The 16,275-nt window shown below is 34.4% G+C and overlaps 1 protein-coding gene across 1 annotated transcript in view; it reads left to right on the forward strand.

Annotated features, from left to right (window-relative positions):
- The first annotated feature begins 658 nt into the window (after window positions 1-658).
- LOC135118654 (facilitated trehalose transporter Tret1-like) overlaps window positions 659-16,275 on the forward strand; it is a 112,371-nt gene continuing 96,754 nt past the window's right edge. Inside the window, exon 1 of the mRNA XM_064041224.1 lies at window positions 659-916. The gene's annotated coding sequence lies outside the window, so the exon portion shown is untranslated. The remainder of the gene's footprint in view (window positions 917-16,275) is intronic.

Raw genomic sequence — 16,275 nt, forward strand, 5'->3', positions numbered from 1 at the left:
GTATGATGTACTACGCGGAACACCGGAAATAAATTGGTACTTTAGTAGGTCAATGGCGTCAGTCCTATTTCAATCAACAGGAAAATATACAGGTACAATGAACTATGTAATGTATTGAAATATTTTTAAACGTCGTCTTATTCTTCTCTATCCCATGAAGATGACAGAGGAAACTAATATTAATTACAAAGCGATAAAGCTCACAATGAGATGAAAGAAATTTTAAATAGATCTGAACATTTTCATTTGGACACATGCCACCAATCTCCTAATAGTAACAAGAACTATTTACTAAGAACGAGACACAACATACTTTCCCAGAAATATTATTAACATAAATATGATATAGGGACAAAATTAAATGCACCTAAAGTGTACAGTGAATAGAGAAATGAATCATGTTGTCACACGAGACGAGCCAAGGACTATAAGCGATATAAACATTAATTAAGGTTATGATATAAAACGAAACGCACGCCAACAGAAAGCTCTATGCACAGTTTATTTTTTCATTCATACAAAATGACAAATACATTCGTCCGACTTACTAACACAGATAAGAGATATACCTGCAATCGAAACTGAACTCTCACTAGCTGGCTATAGAGTTGAGGATCCATTGAAAGCGTTTGATAATTTTGTGCATGGGGTTATAGTAAACACAGTCGCCGGCGCAGGCAGGCGTAGTCAGTCAGTCGTTGATCAGTGTTAAGAGCGGACAGTTACTCAAAGGCACGCGCCTATCGACGCGCGCGCAGCGAACGAAATACGATTTTCGAATTATTAACTTGTGGTGTCCCCCTAGGGAATGTTTTGGGTCCTGTGTTTTTGAAAGTTATAAAACATATATTTTGAATCATTTGTGTGTACATGTGCTAGTGCATCGTGGTCCATTGTGTTGATGCTGACATGCATGGTGAGTAGATTTTGAAATTCCTACACACGATGCGTTTCAATGACTCCCATTGTTTAGGCACGGTCTTTTTTATTCTCGTTTGTATCAACACTTTCATCTGCATTGTTTATTTTCTAGTTTATCAGTCTTCTAATTAAAGTGCAGTGAATAGTAAAATGGTTGTAAATGCATTTTTTATGTTTACTGTTGATTGTAAATTTTATGGCTTTAGTGCATTCGGTAGGGAATTAAAGTTGTGCGCTGTGTTAGCAGTATCTAGTAAAAGTCTTTTCTTTTTGGCGTTTGTTTACATAATAGTGATTCATGCGTTTGTGTTATTCCAATGGCAGTAAAAGTATATTCATTGGATCATTTGTTATGAAATTTAGATTTCGTTGATTTATGTTGTTTCACTTGAAGTCAATCGCTATCTGCTATCGTATCGGGCAGATTGTTTGTATAATTCATATTAGTGTCAAGTGTATGATAAATGTTGTATGCCCGGCCACACTCGAGTTAATATTAGCCGCTCTTGTAAACCGATGATAATCGAAAAACATGTGTATCTTCTTAATTTTTACTTCCTATTCATCGTCTTTGTTAAAAATAACAAAAGATTTTGTGTATTGGCGTCATAGTCTTTTATTCATCATAAAATCTTTATTACGCTGGTTTTAGTATCTGTCTCCACTACATTAATATTCTATCACTTCTTCCAAGTAAAACTGATTATTAAAACAGCTTTCAAGAGACAGACAGATACCTAAGTAAACGTCCTTAGCTATACTTCTAGTAAGTGCCTATATTATCAACTGCATACAGTTCCAATTAAGAGAATCGCTGTACATTCCTAAGCCTAGTTTTAATTCTAAAAAAGAAGTGTGGATATGCCCCAGAAATTGCTGCATCTGTCACATAAAAAGAGATAGAGAGGTGTTCAACGGTATACACACTATCAATTCCCTCAAGAATCTTAATGGGCAAGTCTTATTCCATTATACTTTGATTTACTACTGCATTTGATACGCGGTACAATTTGCCCCTGCTATCTAGGCCGGCTGTATATTTAAGCTTAATTATTTCACACACTGATATTGTATCATTCATTTGTCAGTGCAGTTACATCATATCTATTGTTTCAATTTGTTTTGAGACTGCTATCTTCATTTGTTTCTTGGGCTGTTGTATCATTGTCGTTTCCTTTGTTTTTGTTGATTGATTTATATTTGATTTTAATTTCATGGGTCATAACTAAATCATAACCAGATGTACATTTGCCGCTCATTGGTCAAATCGTCGATTTGAAACTGCAAAAGTTTCAGTAATTGTTATAGTTAAATGGTATTCATTGTAAATAGGTAGGAATATATTTAGTTTAATAGTCGAAATCTTCCATTAAGGAACGGTAGGCATTTTGTTTGTACTAAAATTAGGTAGAATTAATTGTATTTGTTTGTAGGTTCTATGGTCCTCTTTCAATTACACTGAGTCAGAATATGAGGATAATAAATATCATATTATGCTAAATGTAATTTTAGCTGTCACCATGCCTGCCTACATATCTTTCATGACATTGAATTTTAAGCTTACTAAGTACCTTTTATGTAGCATTATTAGTAGCGGTTATTCTAAAATATTTGATCCTCTTCCATTCGTAAAAGATAGGTACCTACGTACTTATTTAGCGAATAATGATATTGAAAAAGATGCTGAATGCTGAGTGAGAAATAACTGTACCTGCATACCTACTATTCAAAATTATAGGATTCATAACACTGATTGACTTTCAATAACTGTTCAAATGATGACATTACCGAAGTCAAAATCAATTCTATTGTTCTAGAGAAATTGATTATAGGTAGATACACACAACAAGATTATACATATTAAGAAAATTTAATAGGTATTATAAATTCTCCATTGAACCATCCAAAACGAAACCTTTCTTTCACTTACCATTTTCAAAGAAGAGTAAAAAGAAAGAGCTGTTAAAATATTACTCTATTTTTTCTCTCAATGTTATAGGTAGTTAAGAAAAATCGTAAAATGTATGTAGGTACTCTGGTTTTCTTAAATGTCACTTGTGTAATAATCTTCGATAGTAGCATACACTCCTTCTGTATTGAAGGATTTAAAGATTAAGGGAAGGCTAAGTTTAACCAAGCCAATACTAAAAAGCTTTGGGTCTTAAGGTTTTAGTCTATTTTTGCGTAGGTAGTTTGGACATGCTTAAGTGGATGTTCTTTAGGAATAAGCTGAAAACTTATCTAAAATGTAGACGATACCACAACACAGAATTACAGAACTATCTTGCGAATCGTAGATTTGTCAACTTCTATTTTAAAGAATTTCTAAATTTTGGCAGTAGAATCCTTTCATTCTTTCGCAACTTTTAGGAATACCTTGAAATAGTCCAGCTTCGTATTCATAATATTTTTGGGAGGACAGGAAATCATGATTTTAAGATCTGAATTGTGATTATAAGTCTTACCCATAATACAGATTTCCTTATTTACTTCGTGAGAGATGGACTATGACCGACATACAGAACATGTATTTTCAAGTATTACGAAGAATATTGACTCATGCACAATATACGAGTAAAATAATTATATTATGATGCATTACATGTTTTATACTACAATTAAATACTTGCGGTTTTTGTTCTACAGAATTGTGAATATTTTTACGGAATGGTAAGAAATCTAAGTAACTGAATTAATTAATTATTACGGCTTATCTTTTTATTTCTCTTCTAACGTCAGTTGCTGACGTCCAAGATGAACTTGGAAAGAATTGATCTATTTATTCTAATTTAGCCCTTTGCTGTGGAATTACTTGCTGTACCCGGATCAAATATAGCGCACAATATTTTCGCATTATATTCGCAAAATAACGTAATAACGTTATTTTGCATTGCGAAAATATTTTTTTGAATTGGTTCTTAGATTATCCTGCATAACCTCACAAACTTTACCTGTTCATAATATTAGAATATGAAACTCACATTAATTCAGTATCCATTTTTCCACATGAATCTCAGAAAATGAGATTTTTTTTTGAAAGTCATTATTAACTTCGTTCATCACAGTCAAAAAACATCCACTGCTTTACTGCTGTCTCCCCCGATCTGGGGATATTAGCCCATACTCAATGCACTGGGCATGCGTGCTGGTGCGCGCACTGTGATATTTTTATTTTCAGATAGTCACTATTATATCTATTAGTCAGAATAGAGAGTGACGCGATTTTCTCGTTCATAATCAAATATTTTCTTTAACTCTAAAATAAATAAACACATCATGTCATCAGATATCCTTTCTAAACATCTATTTGTTTGGCCTACTGGTGTCGTTCCAAATTTTTTTGTTTGTGCTTGTCAGATGCGAAAACGCACCCAGTGTGCAGAGAAATCCTTGTGTAGGTAATAGTCAATTAACCAATTACTTTCTAGCCATTGTTTTTTACCTGTGTCTAGGCAAATTTTAACGAGCTGTAGGATTATTGAAAGGAGTTTGGAACCGCGACCCTGATACATAAAGGGCTCTAGGAGGAATAAAGATGCCATAAGGCTCATATTTCGATCCTGTTATTATGTTTGCAGAGCAATTTTAGAATTATATTTACAACTAGCCGTTTTCCCGCAGTTTCACCCGCGTCCCGTGGGAGCTACTGCCCACACCGGGATAAATAGCTTACTCGCAGATAATATAGCTTTCTAATGGTGAAAGAATATTTAAAATCGGTCCAGTAGTTTTTGAGTTTATCCATTACAACCAAACAAACAAAGTTTTCCTCTTTATAATATTAGTATAGATACAAAATCCTGAACAAAAAACAAAGTCGTTTGTTTACGGAAGTTGCCTTAATAATTTTCTTAGAAAAACTAGTGGAAAGTCTTACAAGTAGATCAAAATAATAGTCATTGTTTACATGCTCAGGTAAAGTACATAATATGTATTATCAAGATAATATTAATAGACGTGTATAATTATGCGTTATCTATGTGTGCTCTCGCGTGTGTTATCAAGATTATAATTGTTGATTGCTTGTTTTATAGCGATTAGTTATAGGCTATAAACAGTTTATTGATTAAAAAGTTAAAGACTAATAATTTTATTGAAAAACTATAGAAAAAGTATTTTGAAATTCCGTTTCTACTACATACATACATTATACTCTTTGATATTGGTAATACTTCAAGGATTGCTCGAAAAAGTTAGCGTTGTCCTGATACATGAACGGCTTGAGAAGGAACATTGGTTTGACTGGTGTCAGACTTACTAACTTCTGACTACCCGTAACGACTGCCAAGGATGTTCAATGACGGCCGGGACCTACAGTTTAATGTGACATCCGTAACACAGTGGGTAGACCAAAGATATTAAACCTAGACCATTTTGTAACAAACTAAGACTAGTTCCTAGTGAACTATAGTTATTTCTAGTAACCTAGTAGTGCTTTGATTTATCGGGGTCGGAGTCATTCGTATTTTATCCTCGAGATAAGGAGTGCGGAAGGCCTATTGTTCGGAGCGCTGCAACGTGCATTTGTATTGAGGTTTCTTAATGTTCGCGTTTGGCAATGTTTGGTCTACTTAGTTTACTTTAGTGTTAACACGGAAAAGTTGCAGGAAAATCTTTGAGTAAAGTGGTTATCTTTAAGGTAGTTCTTTGTGGGATTATTTAAGGTGTTAGTTTTTAAATAAATAATGATCGTTATCGTATTTTTTAGGTGTTACTACAAAGTCGTTACATACCAATTTTATGATAAAAGAAATCGATATACAAACTGTTACTGGTTATGTTTATAGATCAAAAGGGGTTCAATTAGGTACGCCTAATATCAGTTGGTCGATTACCAACAACTTTTTTTGGAAAGGTCTTTAACGACCAATCGCATAACAAATCTACCGACACCTAGAGATCAGATTTTTTCAAAGTTTCTTGGGCCTTTGCTCAACAATCGTCAATAAAAACTTCGACAAATAAACATGACGATAAAAAGCCACAATACTCTCAATTGCATTTAAAAGTGATCTGTTTAAGAGTAGCTGCACACCGCTAACTTTTAGTCGGCCGATAGTCTGTTTGGGATATTAAATCAGTAAGAAGATGAATGAATGAATGTAGTAGGTACGCACCTTATATCAGACATTTGTCGTAATTCCAATCAAAGTTTTCAGTCTGTCTGATACAGACTAAATACCTGATCTTGGCAATGTGCTTAGGTACTGCCACTCATCTTCATACTGATTTATGAGCCCAAACAGACTATCGGCCGACTAAAAGTTTGCAGTGTGCTACTCTAAACAAGATTTTAATGAAGAAATATGTCCCAGTTTGTTTCTTCTAGCGCCTGTTTAGAATTCCGACCTGATTTTGGAGGCAAAACATGGTTATTTGTCATCGCTTGTAAAACCGTTTTGGAAATTGGGTTAATGCATTCTATTTGGAGTGCAATCTAGTACTATTGCAGAATTGTGTTGAATTATGTTGAATTACGTTTATATTGGTGACGAATTCATTTTAATTAAGAATCTGTTGGGTTGTATTGAGATAGGACTATGAATTTAATTATGTTGTTTACCAACATAAACAGTTAAAACCATATTTGTTTGTAATTGTATCGCGTCTATTTGATATTGACAAATGATGCATTGTTACCATAAAAACATATTCTAATCGTATAAACAAAACTAAAATGCTTCTGTTCTGTCAATCTAGCATTTCCGTTGTAGTCTGCCAAAATGTATTTTCATACATAGAATTTAGATAATTTTGTAAAAATATTGCTGACTTTTGAAAACATAGTGAGCCACTATCCTACTATTTATGATATGAAAATTCCATGAAAAAATCTTAGTGATATTTTTGGCGAACAGTTTACAATAACCTTCACACACTACAAATGTCGTGAGAATTCAAATATTTACGTCAAAACCCATGTTGACATTCCACATTGTAAAAACTGTTACGTTTTCACGTAAACTTTGACTCGTAATTATAAATTGGAACGTAAACTAAGTGTGTTATGAAAATTCCTACGACGATTTCCTTGTGATTGATCCATGTAAACTTTATTGTGATTTGTTAAGCATTTGCTGCTTTATTTCGGTGTAAATTGATTGATTCGTGTAGAGTGTATTTTCGGGTTGAAATTTTGGTAGTCCGAACTTAGTTAGTTTTCGTGTTCAGTAGTTTAAATTGGACTTTGTGATGATGAGAATATGTTGTACTTAAAAGCTATTTTGATGCAAATATTTTGCACCTTGATCTTTAGCTTTTAATCTGTTAGCGAATATATTAAATTCGTCTCGGCTATAATAGTATACTGAAATGCTATGTGCTAGGATAATGATTAAGTAGGTAATAAGTCTGGCAATTTCTATTAAAAAAATTAATACAAATAAGATATTTATCACTGAAATCATAGGTTCCTGAGATTTGCACGTTGAATTAAATAAACAAATGCTCCAGCTTTATAATATTAGTACTTTTATACATTTCGTTCCCAAGCAAACCCGCGTTAAACAATTACTCACGCAACAACATTTCAAGCTAATCAAAATACCTCAATATTCGATGATGATCACAAAATGATCACAAGAAGATCATTACGTGCAGTGATTGATCGCGGGCAACGCCGCGGTATTGGTACTATCTGATGCCTGTCACTGTGATGGATGGCTACTGATCATCATTGAAGGGTGTGGGTTTGAATCCCAGGTGGCCTAAAATGAAGTTTTTGTTTGGACAAAAATTTGGTGGTGGATCGGAAGTTTATGATTGTGGTAAAATGATATGAAATAAAATCTATGTACTTGCTAGTTTCGTAATTGTACAAGACCGGCTGTATCTTCCAGTTTATTTTCAAGTTTACAAAAAAAAAATAGTCTACATCATCAGCCTATCGCAGTCCACTGCTGGACATAGGCCTCTCCAAGTGCACGCCACTGAGATCGATTTTCGGCTTCTCGCATCCAGCTCCTGCTAGCCGCCTTGGGCAAGTCATCACTCCAAAAAAAATTGCCTACATAGGTTATAAATTCCAAAACAAAATAATCCAAATTGGTAGGTCCAAGAGCATTAAACAAAAAGGTACATATACCTACCGCATTACAAAATGTTGGCAGCACGTGTTATTTTTACCCACGACGGAACGGAGCAGGTATATGCGTTTAGGGTGAGAGATGTGCGTTTGTGCGTTTGTGTGTTTGTGTGTTTGTGTGTGCGTTTGTGCAAAGTAATGTTCCCACATATCTTCTAAACTAATGATCTGATTTTGATGCGGTTTTCAATAAAGGGTTTGTGTTCGATGAGTTCATGTTCTTAGACAGGTGTCATGGCTGTAACTCACTAGGGGGCGCCACAATATTAGTCCAAACAGCAAAGTAATGTTCCCACTTACCTTCTAAGCTAATGATCCGATTTTGATGCGGTTTGCAATAACGTTTTTGTGTTCAATGAGTTCATGTTCTTAGATAGGTGTCATGGCTGTAACTCATTAGGGGGCGCCACAATATTAGTGCAAGAGAGCAAAGTAATGTTCCCACCTACCTTCTAAACTAATGATCCGATTTTGATGCGGTTTTCAATAACGGTTTTGTGTTCGATGAGTTCATGTTCTTAGATAGGTGTCATGGCTATTACTCACTAGGGGGCGCCACAATATTAGTGCCAAACAATGTTGCAATATAATCAAAACGTCCGATTACAATTCTGTTTTCATCAGCAATGTGTACGTGCTTAATGCATGTTCCCAAATAATAAAAATTACGCCTGTAACTCACTAGAGGGCGCCACAATATCGGTGCAAAATAATATTGCAATAACTTATTATATAGACTATAATTCGTATATGCTCTCTAAAAAGTCTGAAATAAAATTAAGCAAAATTAAAATTTTGAAAAACCGACGGTAAAATCTTATTGAAAAATAATAAATAACTCAAAACCCCGACTTAACCCAATCATATAGGAATAACCGTCGGGGGCTGCCTTTTCTGTATGAAATTTCAACAATTAATTGAGTGTATTTTATGTCATCGTTAAACATCTACAATTCTTCAATAATTGTATACACGACACTAGAAATCCTTTAGCTGGTTTAATGGCAGCCCCCGACGGATATTCCTATATGATTGGGTTAAGTCGGGGGTTTTGAGTTATTTTATTATTTTTCAATAAGATTTTTACCGTCGGGGGTTTTTTCAAAATTTTTAATTTTGCTTAATTTTTCACACTGGCTTGCCCAATTTCTGTACATATAACACTTTTTGGAAATCATTTTACCCATCAATGTAGCCAAGACAACCTTAACTCTAATCAGCCACTTACACTATACAACACTACTTTCCGGCACTCGGGTAAAAAACAAACCACGCTCACATAGTACACTTTCATAACAATACTGTTATCATGCCAGATGTGATCTATCAACATTATAGTGACATATGTCAGGTAAATAACGGCCATGTGTTACTATGTAGGTACTTACTTATGTACTTAGGTTCTGTGCGAGCTTGTTATGGCGAAAGTATGGTTATATGTATGGGAGTTGTGTAAGATGATGGGCAGACCACCATGGGTTTTATTCGATCTCTTAGAATGCGTAAGTGTAAAACTTTTTAGAAGGTAAAAACTATTGAGCAGAAACCTCGTAAGAGAAAACTTAATTTTTTAGAAGGAAGAAAAAAGTTACTTTGCGTCCTAGGGTTTCTTCGTGGAAACGCAAAAAAATCGAGCAAAACTTGCATTTCCGAGGTTTTCACTCTAAGATGACGTTATATTTTTTTTGTGGTAAAGTAAAGTAATTTTCAGAAGCTACGGTTTTAGTCAAGCTTAAGTTTAAGAGGTAGTTATTTGTACCTAATGTCTGTTATTTTTCAAAATGATTAATCATTGTTTAACATCAACATTTAACAAGTACAATCAAAAGTAAAACCATAAAAGCCGGAAAAATATAACAACAGAACTAACGAAACCTAATTACAATACCCACTAGCACAAACCAGCTTCACCCAAAATGGTACAGCCACTTGACATTACCGTTGCAAACGTGGGGTCTATTGTCGCATTGTGACCCTAAGCCGCACAAAGGGTCATATTATGCACAATATTGTTTTGACCATGAATGTTGGTGTGTATTTTGAACTAGTATTTCTGGTTGGGGCTGTTGAAACCGCGATAGTTACTCGCTTCAGCTTATGGAAATACATTACTTAAAATATCATAGCATAGTAATGCTAGATCTTTTGCTTCTATCTTTTATCAAAGATATCTTAAACTCTTCAATTACAAGCAGTTCTCCTTAAAAAAGTTTGCTCCACTGCATTCAGCAAATAGATAAATCGCGCTTACTTAATTGCGTTTTATTATTCTGTTGGTACATTTTGACTATCGTGAAGAAACATGGTAACGTTCGTAGCGAGATATATGCATACATACATATGTTAGAAACTTCACCACAACCAATTATTTTTAATCTACTATTCAGTGTTGAAGATGAAAACGCTTGATATTTTTCTCACTTTATTTTTGATGGGCCGCAAGTAATTTGTCTTTTATAGCTTGCTAAGTTTCTCTTACAATAATGCTTGTCTTTTCAATTAGATTTGAAGGCACGATTGGCGATATTACAGTAGCCATGTAATAGACTCGTGCCTGCCACATATATAGATTAATTGATAGATACGACAAATTGTATGGTGCAAAAACTAAGGTGTTATGCAAAAGAGATGAAAATAAATTGAAAATGTTTACAACGATGCTTAGATCGAAATTTTATTTTGTCACGCTTGTAGAGAAAAAAAGTTCTGCCATTTTAATTTGTGATTGGAACGACATGAGTTAAAACATCTGGTCGATAAATATTCTTATTAGAAGCATGTAAAAGTGCTCAATATAAAATAATATAGGTACTACAGCTACTCAAACTCAAAAACGTTTATTTAAATTAGGCTGATAAATCAGCAATTTTCCAACGTCAAAAACAAAAGACAGCCTCCAAAACGTCCGCCCTTCACCACTTCCTATGTGTTTTTGCTGGGAAGAAGTGGCGCAACAAACTCCCCAGCAACTCATGTTAAGTTTAGAGGTACATTTTTAACAAGCGTTTTAACTTCGCTCGCTGTTTTCGTGGCCCGAATGTATTCTGACTGCAGTTCAAAGTGACAGTTTGCTTAACTGTACAGTTGCTAGTTTCCACACTATTACGTACTTAACCTATGGGACACGATTGCTGTGTCAATATGTCACGTAGTAACTCAGAATCTATATGTGTCTGTTTTAGTGCTTTGAATTAGGATCAAGTTTGTTATGTCTTTATTGTTCGTGTTAATTTAATTCTTGGCTAGTTTGAGATTTTACAACAGAAATAAATATAACATTGTAACTCTGACATAGCCTTACTCGAAGTTTCTTCAACCTCTGTTTAGTAGATTTTCGTTAAAATGTTATATCATCATTATCATCGTCCTGCCCTTATCCTAATTTCATTTTGTGATCGATACAGCATGTTTTCTTCTTCCATACTCTTCTGTCTGCCGTCATCTCTCAAGTAACATTATTTCTAGCAATATCATCTTTCACACAATCCATCCACCTTTTCCTTACTCAAAATCAAAATCAAAAATCATTTATTCAATATATTTTTTTTTTTGTAAAATTGACAACGTACGTTTTGAACGTCAAAATTTTACAAAAGACAGCTCCCCAATGTCTGTCTGTAGGGTGTCAAAATTACAATATAACAAAAACCATGTAAGTACTGAGAGAGTGAATGTTGATGAGTCTATTATTATACCAGTCCATTAAATATTGTTACATCACAATAATTAATAATATCAATTAAATGACGACACTTAATTATAATAGTATCAATGCTTCGTACATTGAGGTAGAAACCAATTGACAGGAATGGATCGTGTGGTCGTTATAATAATGATTTAATTGCCTTCCTGATAAGTGGTTTTATTCAATTAATAAATATTATGATGTAATAACAGCCCTTGTTATAGTAGGTTTATCATCATCAGCCTGTTTTATGTACGTCCACTGCTGTGTATAGGCCTAGCTATTTCAGATACTGGTTTAAGACATGATACTGAATTAAGGATGATTCAGACTAAATACTACCTAAGTAGGTATATGACTTGTAAATATATGTTAGATACCTACCAATGACGGACTTTAAAAATCCGAAATCGCCAATCCGCCTTAAGCAAGCGTGGTGATTATACCTCATTCCTTCTTTATATGAGAAGAGGTCTATGCCCTACTGTTGCACGATAAAGTCTGTAAAGATCATTAATAAACTAAGACCATAAAATATGCAGAAGGGTACGGAAACCCCCAAATGATTTGTGAACAAGGCAGGAAGAAGAAGAGTATGGAAAAAGAAAACATGCTATGCCGACCCCAAATAAAATTGAGATGAGGGCAGGATGATGATGATATGACAAAAAGAAAAAAACAAAAGAATGTTGCATACATATTCGATACCATTTGATTTTCCTCGAAGACATCGGAACAATTTAGATCAATTATCTAATCTTACAGCATCGTACTTGTTCGATCTATTAACCATAGTGACGAATTCAACCAATCAAATTGAAGTTAACAAGCAATACTTAAAGCCCTCACAGACGAAAGTCACGCGCGGTTTTTTCACGTTTAGTGACTCCTGTCATCGTATCTGTCGACAGAGCAACCTATAGGCTGAGTCATTCAAGTCTAGCTTTCAAGTATTATGGGATTGAGCCATAAATTGTAGAGCTGTACATTTTATTTGCAAGTAAATAGGGTATTTGACCTTACAACCTGGGTAAGACTGGTTGTTGATGTCTTTGCCCGGATCAGCTCGATAGAGCTTTCCACTGTCTCGGAATGGTTCCCCATCCGATAACGAATCGTAGCTAATGCAGCTTAACCTTTGAAATCGGACATCATTGCTAAGCCTCGTCGGTTATACTTCTATCTGCTATTTCTTCCATCAATTTTATTCTTGGTTTAATTTTCTTCATATAAGTACTATTTTGAACAGTCTAGCCAAGTAGTTCTCCTAGTGGTTCTCAATTAGTGGTAGATTGCATCAATCGTTTACCTAAGCAAAAGACAAGATTATCACAGTTTCTAACACATCTTTCACTTTCTCACTGAGCTTTTAGGTCTAACTGAAAGTTTCATCATTATCATCATCTCAGCCATAGGACGTCCACTGCTGAACACGGGCCTCCCCCTTAGATCTCCACAGATACCTGTTGGAGGCGACCTGCATCCAGCCTCTTCCAGCGACCTTTATAAGGTCGTGTGTCCACCTTGTTGGTAGACGTCCTACTGAAAGTTTACGTAGAAAAATATATACGAACCCCTGGTCTAGAACCAGATATACTTAGATAAGTTAGAAGTTATTGAGTAAACCGATATAAAATGCAAGAATGTATGCTTATATGGCTTATAGTCCTGTTTGTGCAAGATAGCGAATGTGAAAAAGAAATGCAACAAGATTTTATAGCAAAGGATAAAGTTGTGAATGGGTGTAATAAAGATTGTGTTTTGTTCATACGGTTATAAAAAGTGAAAACAAGAAATCTATACTAATATAATAAAGAGGAAACATTTTTTATGTTTCTTTGTACTGTTGGAGAGCTACACTCTTCCCAAGTAACATAGGCTATATTTTATCCCGGTGCGAGCAGTAGCTCCCACAGGACGCGGGTGAAACCGCGGGAAAACAGCTAGTTAATATAATAAAGAGGATTTTTTTTATATATTGCTTTGTACCCTAAAGACTCCGAAACTATTGAACCCATTTGAAAAATTCTTTCACTGTTGGAAAGCATATGTTATAAAATATAGCATATGTTACTCGGAAAGAGTGTAAACTCTTTCCGAGTGACATATGCTATATTTTATCCCGGTGCGGGCAGTAATTCCCAAGGATACGCCGGTTGTATCTCTGTGGTGATATTCAAGTAGTTCTATTACATGACAATATTACTCGGTAAACTGTAAACTACACCTACTTTCTACCATCAGAACTTCTAATTAAGTTAAACGAATAGCGCCCACGACAATTTGTTCTTCCAATTCCGAGCAATTAGTACAAGATGGCCCTGTTTCTGTTGCCATGGCAACCGGTGTTTGTTCACGATTCTTCCTTAATAGATGTAACATGTTTTCAAAATATTTATGTGTCTTATTATTGTGGTAAACTTGAGTGACGTCATAATTTGATTATGACGCAGGTTCGATGGAACATTTCCATGTTAAGCAAAAATGTGTTTAGACATCTGTGTATTTTTTCTTCCGAACATAAAAAAATAAACAATATAAAATATTTATCGTTGATGTTGCCTGTGATTTTGACGAAAAATATTAAAATTGTGTATCCAGCGGTTAATTTGTTTTACCTTTTTATTCAACTTTCAGTTTAGCTACTATTTCAAAAAATTGTGAAAATATACTAATTTTTTCACCTTCTGTCACAGAATTCCCAGTAATATTTCTTCACAATACCTCACAATATGGGAAATCTCACACTGAGTAGATCTCACTGACAGTATGTGACAAATGGCCGATATTTCCATATTGGTAAAAACAAAAACCGACTTTTATTGTACTCGTGTAAACCACATCTCTGAAGACATTGTAGATCAGTTCCCACGTTACAAAGATTAGCCGTATCTGGGTAACTGAGATCATTTTGTTTATATTTTTATTTGAAAATATGTAAACAAATTGGCTGTCGTATTGTTGTAAAAGAAAAACTGTTGTTTTCAATTGATAGGTGCCATTTCAGTGCAATTGCATTACATCATTCCGGCCTTTGTGTAGTTATATAAACTGTGCTTATGCCTTCAAGAGCACAGTCATGTGAAAAGTAAAAAAAACTGCTATTTAAAATTTTAATATTTATATTGCCATCAAAACTCTGCACGTAGACAGTTGCAGTTACCAAAACAGGTATTTTTACAAAAAAATGCTAAAAAAAACTAAACCCCTATTTTGCTCTTTAAAGCAAAATACGTGCTAATTACTCTGTCAATGCGATTTCCGACTCAACGCGTGCAACTTTGTCGCGCGTTTTTTGCTGCGCCGTCTGAAACCCCTTAGCTCCCTATTAGCGTGACATGGTTGTATTGAATCGGTTTTTGCTAACCGTTTACCTCGAATTAGTGCTAAACGACAAATAGATAGACAAGATGGTGAATGCTTGAGTGGTTTTTATTTTAAAAACTATTTACTTTTATGGTATTTCTCTGTTTTAAATTGAGATTTTGTTTTGGTTGAGTTAATTTGGTGTTTGGTGCATTTGATGGTTGCTGCATTTAGAAATTTCATTTGGTGTGTTGTGTGTGGCTGCATTTAGAAATGGTAGACAGAAGTTAGAAAGTCTGAAAATCAGTCTTACTAGCTACCCCTTTTGCATCGTAGCAAAATAGTGTGAAAAAAATATTTTGTAAATACTTTACTGGACCATCGATGATTTGAAGACGCAGGCAGAGGATGGATGCAGGCTGCCTAAAGCTAGGATATGCTCAGAAGTGAGCGGTAATAGGCTAATATTATGATGACGATTTACGAAGAATATATTTATTTATTTCTATCAGACATCTAAGAGTGTGGCATATAAAGAATGTGTCGCGTACGTTTAACAAATTATTTTTACCCGACTGCTCCACGAAAAAGAGTTTATCTTTGGCATTAAAAACGGATTCTATTAAAACAATGAGGCTTTATTTAGAATCATAATTAACTAATAAAGTTTAGTATATCCCGGGTCGTGAAGGTCAGTTAACGCTGCCCTAACTATTGATGTTAAGATGCATCTCGTTAGATGGGAAGCTGATCCTTGTAAAATATTGGTTCCCAACTACATTCGGTTAGACAAGAAGCTGATCGTAACATTCGGAAAAGACTAGACGGATGATGTTGATAGAACACGATATAGGTATTCTAATTAATTATTAACATAAAACAGAATTATATAGTTTATTTAAAAAAAAAAATGAATTAGCTTACATACCTATAAGGGAACACTAATTTGTTTGGCAAAACAACGTAATGTTTAAAGACTAATTATGTTGGCAAACAATATCGAGTGTTCATTAAGCTTCTTATATTTTAGTATAGACGAGTTTTATCGTGAGAGTATTTGTAATAACTGTATTAAGTAATTATAAATAATTAACCATTCTTGTAACTGTAGTTATAAGTTTTTGTATTATGGTTACAAGTAGGCATGTTTTCTTGGTAGGTATGGCCGTAAGATTGGCATACTTTTTAAAAGTTTAGCTAGAGCAACATTTTTTCATAATTTATTCATATATTGCTAAGAAAAGTATTGATTAAAGAATTTGATACTGTAGAACGAACA

Source organism: Helicoverpa armigera, chromosome 24 (assembly GCF_030705265.1).
Source record: "Helicoverpa armigera isolate CAAS_96S chromosome 24, ASM3070526v1, whole genome shotgun sequence".
Classification (NCBI taxonomy): Eukaryota; Metazoa; Arthropoda; class Insecta; order Lepidoptera; family Noctuidae; genus Helicoverpa; species Helicoverpa armigera.